Consider the following 15,796-nt stretch of genomic DNA (forward strand, 5'->3'; position numbering starts at 1 on the left):
TCAAGGGATTTAATGTGTAGGGGTAGGCTGTTCCAAAGACGGCAAGCAGAGTGGCAAGTATTGGGTGTAGCAGTAACAACAAAAGCCCTGTCATAAGCGGTGGTCACATGATGAGGTATATGCAATGTGATCGAAGAAGAAGTAGGAAATTCATGAACTACCTTGAGACACAAATTTAAAATCTGATGTAAAATATTTCGGGGAGCCTGATTTCAAAATTAAAAAAGACCAATGACAAAATTTTGATGGATCTTTGATAATTTAATTTCAAGATGTTTGCCTCAAGGTTGTATGAAGTGATATGCTCCTCACGTCGCAGACCATAGACAAATCTCAAAGCGTAATTCTGAGACCGCTGGAGCATACCCGCCTGAATCACAGTCATGTCATTGATCAATGAGTTGCAGTAACTGAAGAGGGGCAGTACAAGTGATTTCATCAAATAAAGTTATGTGTGTTGTGACAAAAAGTTCTGCAATCTTTTCAGTGAATGTATGGAGGCAAAAACCTTTTTTCGTGCGTCCGTAACTGCAGTGTCCCAAGTAAGTAATGTCCTTGGGGCACACCGCATGTAACAGTCATCCAGTCTGATCCTGTGTCACCAACCTCCACACATTGCTGCCTATCTGACAGATAAGATCTCAGCCATTTAAGAGAATTCTGGGAAAACCCCATTGCCCTTAATTTCTGCACCAGCAAGTCATGATTAACACAGTCAAATGCTTTGGAAACATTAAACAGAGTTAGAATCGTTCCTTGTCGACGCTCCATAGCTAGTCTAATGTCTTCAGTCACTCGAAGGAGTGCTGTTTCTGTACTGTGCGCTGATCTGAAACCAGATTGATAGTCAGATAGAATGTTATTTTCAGTGATGAATTCAGTGATTTGATAGTGTACGATCCTTTCTAGGCCTTTAGATAGAGCGGGCAAAATACTTATCTGCCTGAAATCCCCAACCAGGGTTGGTGCTGAGATCTTTTTTAGGGGACGGACGATGGCAGACTTTCAAAATGAAGGGAAAGAACAGTGCCTCAAAGATGCATTACAAATGAACGTGATATTAGAAAGGATTGCAGAGTATGCTTTGATAAAGTGGATAGGTATCCCATCAGAACCGACAGCATTGCTTCGGATTCTGCGAATAGCCATCAAAATATTAGATTGAATAAGTGGTTTGAAATTAAACTCGGGATATCCCAGGTGCGGGGTTGGAGAGTTGACTAATTCATTCAAGTAACTATTGACTTTATGCTGATTGGTATTTTGACTGCTAGAAGAAAAGTAAACATTTAACTCATTTAGAGGGATGTGTACTGGTTGAGAATCAAATTGTTTCCCAAGCCCAAGACTTTTAACTTTACGTCATAAAACTCTTGATGGCTGTTTTTTATTTAAAAAAAGTGAATGAATGTATCTGAGTTTGGAGTTTAGCAAAAGCTGTTTAACTCGATTACAAAGATTGCAATATTGTTGTTTTAGTTTGCTATTGTTGGAGTGCCTACCTCTTCTACCTAAGCTATCACGTTTAACCATCAAACTTTTGATTTCAGGGGTCATCCATGGAACAGGTCTTCTTTTTGTCACGCGCTTTGTTAGGATGGGAGCATGTTTGTCAAAGAGATTTAATATGGAAGAATTTAGCTCCTGAACCATTTCATCGACAGAATTTAAATTTTGAATGAAGTGCCACGGAGTTTGTTGAACGTCTAACATGATTTGTGCCACATTCATATTTTTAAGATCCCGATATTTAATAAGCTTTGCTTTGGGTTTAGGAGATTTGATTGAGTACACACAGAAAATGAGGTCATGTTTGGATATTGAAGGGACTGGAAGCTGTCCATGGTGAATGATATCTTGATGATTGGACACTACGATTAGATCTAAGAGGGTATCAGAATTGGCTACATGATGTGTAGGATCGAGTGGAAGTACAGTTAGGTTACATGATTCAAACATAGTAGTCAGCTGTCTGTGTTCAAAGTTATGAGTCGACGATAGTAAGTCAGTGTTGAAATCACCCATGATCAAAACATGACTGTATCTGAACATTTCATTAAGCAAGGCATTTTCAAAATTGAGCAGATGCCCTGATGATCTTGGTGGGCGGTAGCACACTCCTAGTAACAGCGCATCTGCTCCAGATAAACTAATCTCAATTAATTGGAGTTCTGGCCCAGCCGAGTACTCCGATGGTGAAGAAAAGTTAGTTTTTAACTTTAAATCCTCCCGGATATACACCGCAACGCCACCGCCCTGTCTACCAAATCCTATCATTTCGCTGCAGCACATATCCAGGGAGAGACACCTCATTTGAATGAATACTTGGCTTAAGCTAGGATTCAGAAATGCTAATTAAATCAAAGTTTCCAGGATAAAAGATTTCTCTAACCTCATCAATGTGAGCACGCAAAGACTGGGCATTGATGTGCGCCGCTTTCAAGTGTTTGGGATATGGAGATAAGGAGCGAGAGAGACAATCAGCGGTGGACAATGTAGGGTGTAGGATGGGGGAGGGGGGAGAGATAAGCGGGTCGCTGTGGCGAGCACTATGCGGCTGTGGACTCGCTATCCCGGGTCGCAACGTCACGACAGGCGCACCCAAGACCACTGCACAAGCTGCGATCACTGATACATACTACTTACTTTCCGTGTCCGGAAATCAGACTTCGCTTTTCCAAAAATTAGCTACCGATATGGCTTTGTCATTTGCATGTAAAAGATCATCTAATGTGCAAGACTGGTCTAGGCGTGGGCAGATCAGCAGATGGCCAGGATCCTGAACAGCACCACACACGCACAAGATGTTTTCTTTGTCTGGTAAGAGGCCCAATTTCTGCATATTTGTCTTGCATTTTGGTACCTCGACCCTAATTCGATTTAGGGTCTTCCACACCGTGTAATGAAGGCCTCCACCAGGAGACTGATACACACTCACACGCACACATACATACATACATACTGAAACTAAAGAAAATCCCTATACAAAACAAAACAACACGCTTGTGTGGCTCCGCTAAAAAATAAACAGAAAAATATGATTTTGTGCAAAAATATAATAGAATATATACACACTCAAAACTAAATAACAGATAATTCAACAATGAAATATATTCAATTTCCATATAAAAAAAATATTCTCCAGTATAAGCACTAAATATGTATATATATATTTTTAATTACTATTAAATGCATTTCCGTTTTCTGTAAGTTGATGGGAAAATAATACATTATTGATAGATAATTTAACTGTGCCAAATAATATCCTCATCGCTAAAGTAATAAATATAAATAAATTATTAGCAATAAATTAAAAATATAAACCAAACATTGACTTTTAACTTTAGTTCATTAATATAACAAATAAACTACGTAGTACTACATATTGTCAGACTCAGAATATTTAAAAAATGAAAAATATATATAAGGAGTCCCGATAATCCGAACTTCGGTAATCCGAAAGTCCGCTTAATCCAAAACCAAAAAGTATATTTGTTATATATATAGCCTATATATTTTTATTACAATTTTTAAAATTTGAAAATTTTTTGAATTTTTTTTTAACTGTTTTTGTTAGCTGTACCTTGTCAAAGTATTCTGTAGCGGCCGGGCGAGATAGACTTTTTTTTTAGAGTATTTTAGTAAATATTTCACCATTTTTGTTATTAACATTTTTCATTTTCGTCCGCCAAATCACAAATGGATTTTACTAAGTGATAATGCTGCAGCCACTAGGTCTAGCCCTAAGTAATGTGAAAAACAATCCCGGGCTCGTGCCTGCGTCCTAAGACAAAAAAATTTGAATTTTTTTTCAAAATTTTCCAAAAAAAACAAAACGTTTAATCCAAAATATTCGGTAATCTGAAATGGGCCCGGTCCCAACCATTTCGGACTAACGGGACTCTACTGTATACATTCATACCCATGTTGCAGTTAGACAAAAATCATGCAATTCATTGCACTTCTACGGTGATTTAGGTATCAAATATCCAATCCAAAGATCTTGGTGATAGCAAAGATATTGGTCCATAATTACCAATATCTGTAGCCTTTTAGATTTAGGAATTGGAATTACTTTAGCAATTTTTAAATTGTCTGGAAAATGCCACTAACAAAAGAGGAGTTTATTCAATGTGAGAGAATTTTACTAAGCAGCTTTCTTACAAATGTTATGACTGATATTGTAATACCGTCGTCATGGCTGGAAGATAGTTTATTTTAGCATAGCTCACTCACTTCAACCTGGAGACGAGTTAGAGTAGCGAACGAGCTAACCTGAAGGCTCGAAGTTGAAGTTTCAGCCAGGTTGAAGTTCGTTTGCTACGCTCACTCACCTTTTGGTTGCAAATTAGCTGTTGTCATAAATTAAAAAAAATAATAGTGCTGCACCCTGTTGGTAATCCTTGTCACTTTAATGCTATTGAACATCATAGAACAGAACCAACTTGTTTAATTGAAACAGCTGTTAAGTTTCATTAATTCCTTTTAAATATGACAAAACCATAAGGTTAACATGGGAAACTCCAGAGCCACTGGGGCGGGAAAGCCCGATCAGAATAAAAAACTACTTAGTTTTCCTATTTAATGCCCAAAGAATCGGTGTACCGAATTTCAGCCTCCTATGTAAATGGGAAGTGGGAGAATTAGTGATGAGTGAGTGAGTGAGTCAGTGAGGGTTTTGCCTTTTATATATTTAGATACAATGAAAAAAATACTATTGAATAAGTACTACAGAAAGTATGGAAAAGATGTTTAAAACAAAAATGTTGAAAATAGAGAGTCTGTTACATTATTTTACTTTTAATTTTACTAAGTGGCGATATAGAAACAAATCCTAGACCTTCATACACAGTTGAAAATGATTCTATGAGAAAGGAACAGTGTCCTTAGTGCCTAAAATATTTCAATTGACTAAAGCCACACATTAAAGCTTTACACAAAGACTTATCGGATCTAAAAATCTTAAAATCAAATTTACCAAGCAAACGCTCAATCAGAAATCTAATAATCATAATAAGATCACTACAATAGCATGCCACTCTTCTGAAGCAGGACCATCTACTGATAACCCTTACAGATTGCAGGCTATATAATTCCAGCAACAAGAGATCCCCACTTATACGGCCTTACTACTCATATCTTGACGTAAGCAGTGAGATATTATTACCGGAGTGCAATGAAAATAAGTTAACTTTATAGTTTACAAATCATACTGTTCTAACAAAAGGTATTTCTGATAGCCTTACTATTAAAAGATCTCAACCTTATAATAAAAAAAGATTCACTGGGAATGACTCACAATTTAACACCTCCACCAATACCAGCAGTGTTAGCGTTGATAACTCAGATAAAGAAAAACTAAAATGTTTAATTAGTAAAAAATATCATTCAGTGAAGGGTCTTAAAATTTACATTAGCAAATCTCATCCAGAGAATAGAAGGAAATAAATAGTAGACAAAATAATCAACAACAGAAATAACAAAAATACCCCCGCCTCAGCAAACCTGCAGATTAAGCAAATTTTCATTTGCCTGATTGGATTTACATTAAAATGCCTCCTTAAATCATATTTATTCCCTATTTAAATAGGATTAGTTAAACAAGTACTTAGGTTTGCTGCAACAGGGAGGGTAAAAACATGTTTTGTGTTGTAAAGTGTTACCGTAATAGTTAAGTAAGAAATGAATGTATTTTACCAAATTCGATCAAAATATGTTCATAAACAAGTAAACTACAACAGTTTACTTATTCTCCATAAGAATAACATGGGAATTTTGAATTTACAATTTTTTGGAATTTTCTCCGTAACCATTAGGCGCACAATAACGCTTCAATATACTAAATTGTTTGTTTTTTTAAGGTCTACAAAATGGTTTGGAAATAAATTGTGAAATTGTGTTTTTAGGGTCAAAAATGGGAAAAACCTTTTTTTACCCCATAAAAACTCTATAAACCACCGTTCCCATAGTCCGATAATACTGGTTCGCGAACTCGTTTGAATAAATGTAGGTTTACACGTTTATACCAAATTTTCATCAAAATTGGATCATTTTTGCTCGAGTTATCTTGCTAAGGACACACACACATATATATAATCATTTTTGCTCAAGTTATCGTGCTAAGGACACACACACACATATATATATAAATATACACGAAATAATAAAAACCAGAGTACCCTGAAATTCATTTTGATTTCAACTTAAATATTTTTATTCAGTTTAAATAAAATTGAATTTCAGTGTACTCTAGTTTTTATTATTTCAATTATGTATTAAAAAAGTAGCCCTAAAAAGTGAACAGAACTATAATATATATATATATGAATTTGAACAGATGGTGGTTTTTGCCTCTTGGGACCTCAAAACGAAAAAGTAAATCGGTCCTGGATCAAGGTCTTACCATGAGTACTACAGTAATAGCTTATTCCGTATATGGGAAAGTCGCTAATAAAGTCAAAATATATATGTACATCTAATAGGACAAACAATTCTCTACAACATAACGAAGACAAAATAACAATGTCCAAGCCTTCAAGGAGTAAAAATATTCAAGATAAAATAGACACATTTGAAAATACATTTAATATAATTTTGAATAGTGAAAATGCACCGAACATTGAATATTTAAATTCAGTTGTAGTTGGGTTAGTATCGGAACTTTCTAAAACAAATAGAAATAATCATCTAAATGGACCAAAACATACTGCACAACAATTTTATGAGGCTAGGAAAAATAAAACAACATATGCACAAAAAGTATTCAGAAACATCAAATCCTCAAAGAAAATCCAAACGCGATCGAGCTAGAAGACGAGAAAAGTATAATCAACTGATTCAATATTTATACTAGCTACAATGAAAGGAAAAAATTTGTGAGAACTGTACCGGTACTTTCTGATGAACAGAAACTATGTAGTATTTAAATAAGAGAATTACAAGAAACCTTGTGAAATAGATGGTCAAAAGAAAATAATGGAATGTCAAATTCATCTTACTAATATTATAAATGTGAAAGTTTGAGTGTTTGTTTGTTTGTTTCAAGTTCAATCACGCATTAACTAATGGACGAATGGGGCTGAAATTTGTCATGATGATAGCTCACATTCCCGATTAACAAATAGGCATATTCTTATCTTATCTCAAAAATCCTTTCGGGCTCCGCACCAGTGGATCTGTAGTTCTCTATGTTAACCTTATGAGTTTTCATATTTGAAGGGAATTAAAGAATTTAGTCAGCTGTTTCAACGAAAAAAAGTTGGTTCTACGATATCATAAACAAAAATAATTAAATATAGACCGTCAGCTGTGCTGCGGTTACCATAGGCTCTGGCGCACACCCCTGGAAGCGCCATATTATTACGGTGTACACGCTACGTAACTACACGCTCCTATGGTAACCGCAGCATGGCTGACAGTCTATATTTAATTCTTTTTGTCTATGATGATATGCAAAAGAATCAAAAAGGTATAAGATTCACCAACAGGGTGCAGCACTATTATTATTTTTTTTGAATTTATGAAAACAACTAATTTGAACTAAGCAGCAACAAAAAAACTGTGATATTCAACCAGAACTGTCAAAGTAGGTATGTTTACAGTAATGTTTATGTTTTTAAATTCATGAATGATTTGTGATATTTTGCGAATTTTTCATGATTTATTTTTCTCTATTGTAAGGTAAAGTGGTAGAAAATTATGTCTGTGGTAGAATACTATAGTATACCGTAAATTTAAAGAAGCAAATTTTATAAAACTGTCCTCCCCCATTGAAAATGCAAAGCTTGAGTATAATAGCGATAAGCATTTTATACTTATATGCCAACCCCGTACGAAGAACGGGTGCTCTGTTAGTATAAAATAATTTATGAAACTTTACAAAGCTCATTGGACACAGAGGTTGAAGTCAAAATTACCTGCCAAGAACTTTCACAAGCCTTGAAAGGAATGAAGATTGACAGTTCTCCTGGCCCTGATCAAGTGCTAATAAGAACCTTAAAGACATACAATTGTATCCCAACAATATGTACCTAATCTTACAAATAATATGTTGAAATTTAATTTAGTCCCAGAAAGTTTTAGGGAAGCAAAAAAATTTAATATATAAAGGGCTTAAAGCTCCTGCTAATTGGAGACCAATTTCAGTCTGTTAAACTCTTAGAAGATTGATAGAGAGAGTGCTGGAGAAAAGAACAAGAAATTTCATAGAACTTAACGGCAACCAAAGAGGGCTTGTAGCTCAACCTGGAGGCTTCATTAACCTAGCCCTGGTCAATGGTTGTTTACAGGATGCAAAAACAAATAAAAAAGACTGTATGATTGCTATGTTAGATGTTTCAAAGGCATTTGATTTTATTGGTCCCGCACAATCTATATAACTATAAATGATATTTTAAATAGTATTTCTGAAAAATAAATATCTAAAAAATCTGGATACAACATTAATTCTAATTTAGACAATATTAGCCTTTGCAGATGTCAGATGACATAAGCCTCGTTTACACGTATCGACTTTCTGCCGTGCGCCGTGTACGGCACGACATCGTGTTTATTCAATAGCATTGCTGTAAATGCAACCGTTCACACGTATCGACCACGGCACCGCGCCGTCCACGGCGGCCGTGGACATCACGACCTTCTTCAAGCGACGACGCGGCGTCGCGCCGTACTCGACCTCTTGAACACCATGGTCTCTTATGGATGCGTTCACACAGGTCGACGCGGGGCCGTCCCGACTCGGTCTAGCGCATGTGCAGACATTGTTTATTTCAGTGTCTTCCTGGATTCGAGAGGTGTAGTACATCCATCACAAAAGGCGGAATCTTCCACTTTTATAAAAAATTGTAAAAATAACTTATGTGAACAGTTTACAAGTTCATAGTATTATTTGCTATAAAACATTAGTTTTTAAACAGTGAATTCATGCCTTATAAGATGGGCCACAAAGCTCGTTTGTAAAGATTAACCAGATTTAGTTGGAAATGAAGTCAGCTTACATAATTTGTATGATACATAAAATTCACCTTTTAACGCAAAAAGTGGGAGTAAGGCATCGGGTACGTTACGAGCGGTGAACGGCAAGCGGCGAGCGGCAACCTGAGCGGCGGTAGTGGCTACGATACAAATTTCCCCAGTTTTATGAGTCAGTTTAGTCGAAAATGGTAAATAATGCTTACCTGCAAGACGTATTGCAACTTTTTGTTGCTATCTGACAATTGTTTGTCTTTAAAGAAAAACTTAGTTTTTAGAAAAACCTCAACCCTATATTTGTTCCATTCTTTTATGGTGACTGAAGTGTTTTACAACTTCTGTACTGGTCATTCCACAAAAATTCCCTGGACTGCACCTCACGTATCGACCCGTATCGCATGTCTGCTGTTGTTTCTCTGTTATTGTAGGCCTAACTGAAGCAAGACTCACCTGAGTGGCGAGCGGCATTTTCGCGAAAATCGTTTTTGACTTGGAACCATCGAACCATGACCGGCACTGAGCGATGCCGCTCACCGCCGCTCGCCACATCGTGGCCACCCTCAACAAATTTACACGCAACTAAATGAGACCCGATGTCCGAGGTTTTTCTCAAACTGACTCATAAAACAGGGGAAATTTGATGAGCGTTGTAAATGTGCCGCTTGTATCGTAGCCACCACCACCGCTTACGTGTGCCGCTAAGGTTGCCGTTCGCTGCTTGCCGTTCACCACTCGCCACTCGTATCGTATCCGAGGCCTAAGTGTTCTGTTTCTTTAAGTAAGCCTCCTTGCACTTTTACTAACAGTTCATCGAATAAAGCAACTGACATTCGAAAAAAATAATTATAAAATTTACTTTTGTTCTTTCTTAGAAAAGAAAAGAACTGAAAAGAAGAACGAATGCTCCTATTACTGGCCTTTGCACGTTTATAGGGTGTACCCACTTTAGCTTATTACGCCTCCATTTGCTTTGACAATGTAGCAAGTATAAAAATAGTATACTTGTTTGGTTATCCATTTTGACAGACTGAAGAAATGTGGCAAGAAGTCATTTTCGCACGGCCCAAGTCGTGTTGTTCACGGCGCGAGTCGTGTGGTCCACGGCGCGGTTCAGGAATGCACGGCGCACGGCGAAAAGTCGATACGTGTGAACGAGGCGATAGTGTTATTCTCCAACACAGAAAATTCAATGTCTAAATTGATTAAGACAACAAAAGAACTACTTTCTCATATTGACCTCGATATTAATATAAATAAATAAAAAATTAATTAATCTTAAAAAAGGAAAACTTGTTGAAGAGGACATCTACATTGAAAATGAACTAAATCAAATTAAATTCAATTAGGTACTCTAAAACTGGGGTAAAAACTAAATATCTTGGAGTAAATTTTGAAAATGAAATAGTTTTTGATTGGTGTGAGGTTATACAAAACTTTCGAAAAGGTCTAGAAAGATTAGTGGGAACAAATGTTTTAGGTCCAAATCAGAAATTGAATATCATAAATCAGTACCTCTGGCCTAGACTAACATATATTTTGCAAGTAATGCCAAACAAATTAATAAGTATTACATTTCTTAAGGACATATATACATTAGAAGTGCAGTAAAAGAAATTCTCACTCTACCAAGTCACACACCCAATTCTTTCTCATATTGGAAGTAAATTATAGATTTTCATAGTCCACGACTCTGTGCATGTATTGTTTGTATATTTGACTACGGTAGCTGTACCCGCAGGCTTTGCCCCGTTTAACTTCTTAATTTTCAAGATGACCTCATTTGCATGGCTCAATCACGTCCTGGTTGAAGTTCGTTCGCTACGCTCACTCACCTTTTGGTTGAAAATTAGCTGTTGTCATAAATTAAAAAAAATAATAGTGCTGCACCCTGTTGGTAATCCTTGTAACTTTAACCCTTTGATGCCCAAACATAGATGTAGATAAGAAAATGTTTTTTATTGTTGATAACTACACTCTTTGGTGGCTAACAAATTAGAAAAATATAAGTTTTAATATTTTTGAGGTTTAATAAAAAAAATAATCATGAGGAAAATAATACTCATTGGGTAATAAAGGTCTTAAAATAAGCAAATTAAATCGACAAGAATTGTGTTTTTATTAAGATTTTATTTGTTATATCAAAATATAGAGTGATATTCATACCAAAAATTATATAGCAAATAATAATACAAATACTTGCTAATGTTAATACAAAATTTTTAAATTGCAAGGGAAAATTTTTTGTCCACAAGGGGATTTTTTAAAATACATTTTATAATATTTACTTCACATGTTCAAGCAAAAGTATGTAAAAATACAACTGTCCACTGTCCATATTGTTTAATAATCTAATCAAAAGAATATTATTTGTAATATACTTAACCCTCCAAATCTTCTAATTCCTCGATATCAGACAAATCCCCTCGCAGCAATTCTTCTATTTCAGAGTGTGTATGGTATTGTTTATCCATATTCACGATCTAAAACATAAATATAATACACTAAATTTAGTACGTTATAAAAATATAGGTTTTAATACAATATTATATTTTTTATATTGCTGGAAGTGAAAATATCAAAATATAAGACATCTTCATTAGACCTGAGCCGCAACTGCCCAATGAGTAAAATTTTACTCATGGGATTTTTACATCATAACATTTTTATAAACATTTATAACTTGTGGTAAATTACATTAAACTAATATCAATACCTATGAAATATTTAACAAGAAACATATTTTTTTATTTTAGTAAAAATGAAGGAAATTACCTAAAAAAATATCCAAAGTTGAGCTTCTGAAGAAAGCAGGCAGAACAGAGCATGGCACAAAACAAACAGACTTTTAGTTGAACCAGATAGTTGATCAGGAATTCCAGTGCTGCCAATACCATTTGAAAACATCATAGGGTATAGTGAAGGAAGTTAAAATATAAACAAGCAAACAGTTTATTTATTCTCAATATAAAAACATGGGAATTTTAAATTTCCAATTTTTTGTAACTATCTTTGTAACCATTGTGCATAGGTACAACAACGCTTCAATATACAAAATTATTTCTTTTTTTAAGCTCTACAAAATGGTTTGAAGAGAAATTATGAAATTTTGGTTTTTAGGGTCAAAAATGGGAAAAATCAATTTTTACTCCATGAAACTCCCATAAAGTAAAGTTCCCATAGTCTGATTATGATTGTTCGCAAACTCGTTTGAATAAAAGGTTGACATGTTTGTACCGAATTTCATCAAAATTGGATAATTTTTTTTGCCCGGGTCCAGGGCTTACCATTTTTTTTTTTTTTTTTTTTTTTTTTTTAAGGGAGAGGAGGGCAAATGCTTTTATGCACACAGGTAGCCAGCCTGTAGTGTGAGACTCCTGAATCTACCACAGACTACTCACTAAAAAACCCCCTCTACTCTGTTGGACACAGACCTGGAATTGTTTGTCACATAACTTCAAGTCAGGCCAACATGTGACCTAAGCCCTCAGGGCTCTCACCGTTTTTGGCATTTAGATACTTTATGACCTACACCGCATCCCGGTCAAGGTCGAGCTTCTTGGCGTGGAGAATACCCTGGATGTAATGTGACACACAGGTCCAATTGTCCTCACCCTCCATCATCATCGGTATGACCGTGTCCACTGACAGCAGTCCTATTAACTGTTGAGCCTCCAGGCGGGGCCTTTCCCAACGGTGGCAGTGGAAAAAGGTATGTTCTACGTCATTGGGAATGCCTGGGCAGTATATGCAATCGGGTGACACGGCTTTGGCTATCCTGAACAGGTACGACCGGAAAAATCCGTGACCCGTCAGAAATTGGGTGAGGTAGAAGTCCACCTCTCCGCACCGCCGATTAACCCAAGGTTCGACTTGCTGTATCAGTCGCCTGGTCCAGCGTCCCCGAGTCTCCTGTTCCCAGCTCTCCTGCCACAGCTGGTAGGTGCGGGTGCGTTCCTCTGTTCGTGCCTGGTCCTCCCCACGGCGCTGATAAATTGCCTTTCTCTCCGCTGCCAAAAGTTTGACGGGGATGACTCCAGCAACCACCAGGACGGCGGGTTCGGACACTGTTCGGTAGGCGGATGCAACTCTTAGTGCTGCCTGACGCTGCACTCGGGCGAGCCGCATCCTATATACCTCCTTATTGAGAGCGTCTGCCCACACCTCCGCACCGTACAAGAGTACGGACTGAACAGAAGACATCAACAGCCTTCTACGGCTGGACCGAGGCCCTCCGACATTGGCCATCAACTGGCTAAGAGAGGAAACCACCGTAGCGGCCTTGTCCGCCGTACGGAAAAAATCTGATCCTGCCAGCTAAGCTTGCTGTCCACCATAACCCCAAGGTACTTGACAGAACCAACGGTCTGGACTTCGACGGCCCCTACCCTCAACGGTTGGATCCGTGGTTTCAATCCGTTTTTTTGTTAATATTTTGATCTCAGTTTTGCTCAAAGCAAGCGGGAGACCTTGGTCTGCCTTCCATGCGTTTATGGTACGCATAACTCGGTTCAGCTTTAACTGAGCCAGCTCAACGCTACGTGCAGCTATCAAAACTGCAACGTCGTCTGCGTACCCAACCAAAACAGTTTCCTCAGGCATTTCAGACCACAGGAGGCTGTCATACGCGACATTCCAGGGGTCTGGGCCGAGTATGGAACCTTGGGCAGCACCGGAAGTGACACTAATTGTCCGTGGGCCTTCTGTAGTGTCATATATGAGGAGGCGGAACCGGAGATAATCCTCTATGATACGCATGAGGTATGCCGGAACGTGGAAGGTTGACGTCTGTCTACAGGTTCTCTGGCTCTGGTATCAAGTCTTCTGGCTCTCAATGCTGACCGACGCAATTCCGCAATCTCGGCAGTCCACCAGTACACAGGTCGCTTATTGCATCGGGATCTCCTGCGACCTGCGAGGCATGGACTCATCGCAAGCCGAGACGATCAGTCCCATCATGGATGTAACTACCGCCTCTGCGTGAGCCACGCTAGTTGCGGGAGGAACCACCGGCGTTCCTTGTAAGATGGCTTCATTGAATTTTTCCACGTCCATTTTTTTAAAATTCCATTGGACGGGCACTTGACGAAACGCGGCTACTTGTCTCTGATGACCATCTAGGACATCAAAAATTATGTGCTGTTGGTCACTGGCCATGTAATCCTCCAGGACTCTCCAGGCTCTGATCCTTGGGAAAAGAGACTCTGATGCAAGGGTAATGTCTGGGATCGTTCCCCGCATCCCAGGGCACCGGAAAGTTGGCTTGTTGCCCTCGTTGACGACAACGAGTCCGGCTCTGGCAGCAAAGTCCAGAATGTACTTGCCCCGGGACTTTGTGAGGGTCATTCCCCACTCGACAGCCCTAGCATTGAAATCCCCACCCACGACGACGTGTCCTGTGGTATTGCGCACGCTCTCTTCCAGGTGGTCTATCTTCTCACGAAAGTCACGGATGACCTCATTGGGAGTGAGGTAGACACTAAAGTAAGTGACATCCCGGCACCGAACCCAAACGAAACCTCGGCCCTTCGCGTGACCCCCACGCCCAGAATGCAGCAGTACCAAGGCTATCAGGGAACCAAAAAGATGGGTCCCTATCACGGTACTGGTACTGTTCGCTGACTAAGAGTGCGTCGACATCGTGTTTTAGGGCAAGCTGACATAGAAGTGCGTCAGATGTCCTGGATCGCTCAAGATTGCACTGAAGGATTCTTTTCTTCGTGGGAGGGCTTTCGCTTGCTGTAGTGCAGATTTAAATACACTACACTGTGAGCCACACCTTAAGAAAAGCCGTTTGCCCGCCAAGCTCGGGGATAGCTTTCTTCAGGGCTTCAACAACATCAACCTCCGTCGACACACAATCAATGTCTCGAACCTCGACTGATGTCTTTGGCTCAAGAGCACGGACGGTGCCCTGGCCTTCAACAGCTGCCTTCAGTTCGGCAGTAAAGGCTGCTTTGTCTTTCGACTTACCCAGTTCAAGGAGAACGTCCCTGTCCCAGATTCGTCTAATCGACCCTGCTCTGCCTTAGCCTTGGCCTTAATTGCACCCAAGACCTCGACATAAGATCTCCCCCCTGAGGGTTTGACCAGGATTGCCGCCGTCCTGGGCTTTTTTGGCCGGGACTTTTTCGGAGCAGAGACCGAGCCGGGCCCAGTTTGGGCCACGCCGGTCGGCTGTGCCTTCACTGCCACATTCTTAATAGAGGCGACCTCCGCCCGCCTCAATTGCCTCTTCTCCCTTCGGGAACGGCGTTTTTCCCACGCAGCCCCAGGTGTCTCTACAACTGACCCCTTTCGGGAACATCCCTGAAGGGATGCCTGTACTGGTCGTAGATAGCTGTGGCTGTTGGTTCTTCACAGGAGCCGCAGCTATGTCTGAAAATGATCTGGGCACAGCAGACAATAGGTCTGTCTGAGTCGCCAGGGCTTACCATGACACCTACGGTAATAGCTTAGGTAATAATAATATGGGAAATTCGCTTAAAATGGCCTTACTACAGGAGAATAGATAAATTCTCCTTAAAATAAAAATGATATCTGGTGTTGTACCAGTACGAAGCGTACCAGGGTGAAGCCAGGATGGAACCTTATGCAGACACTGCAAGGAGCCTGAAACGCTTCCGCATGTCGTAGGCTCTTGTCCCTTTAGTGCCTTACTGCGTAATGCAAGACACCATGCTGTAAGATCAATGATCGCAAAAGAACTACAAAAAAAGTCTGGCAAGTAGTAGAAGAAATACATTGCATTGAAGATGGTGGATCAAACAGAAGATTGGACATACATTTTAATATATGACACAAAATCTAATAGGAGGATTATAATTGA

This window comes from Macrosteles quadrilineatus, unplaced genomic scaffold (assembly GCF_028750875.1).
Source record: "Macrosteles quadrilineatus isolate MER2022 unplaced genomic scaffold, UCM_ALF_1.0 Scaffold_2__2_contigs__length_208266976, whole genome shotgun sequence".
In the NCBI taxonomy this organism is placed as follows: Eukaryota; Metazoa; Arthropoda; class Insecta; order Hemiptera; family Cicadellidae; genus Macrosteles; species Macrosteles quadrilineatus.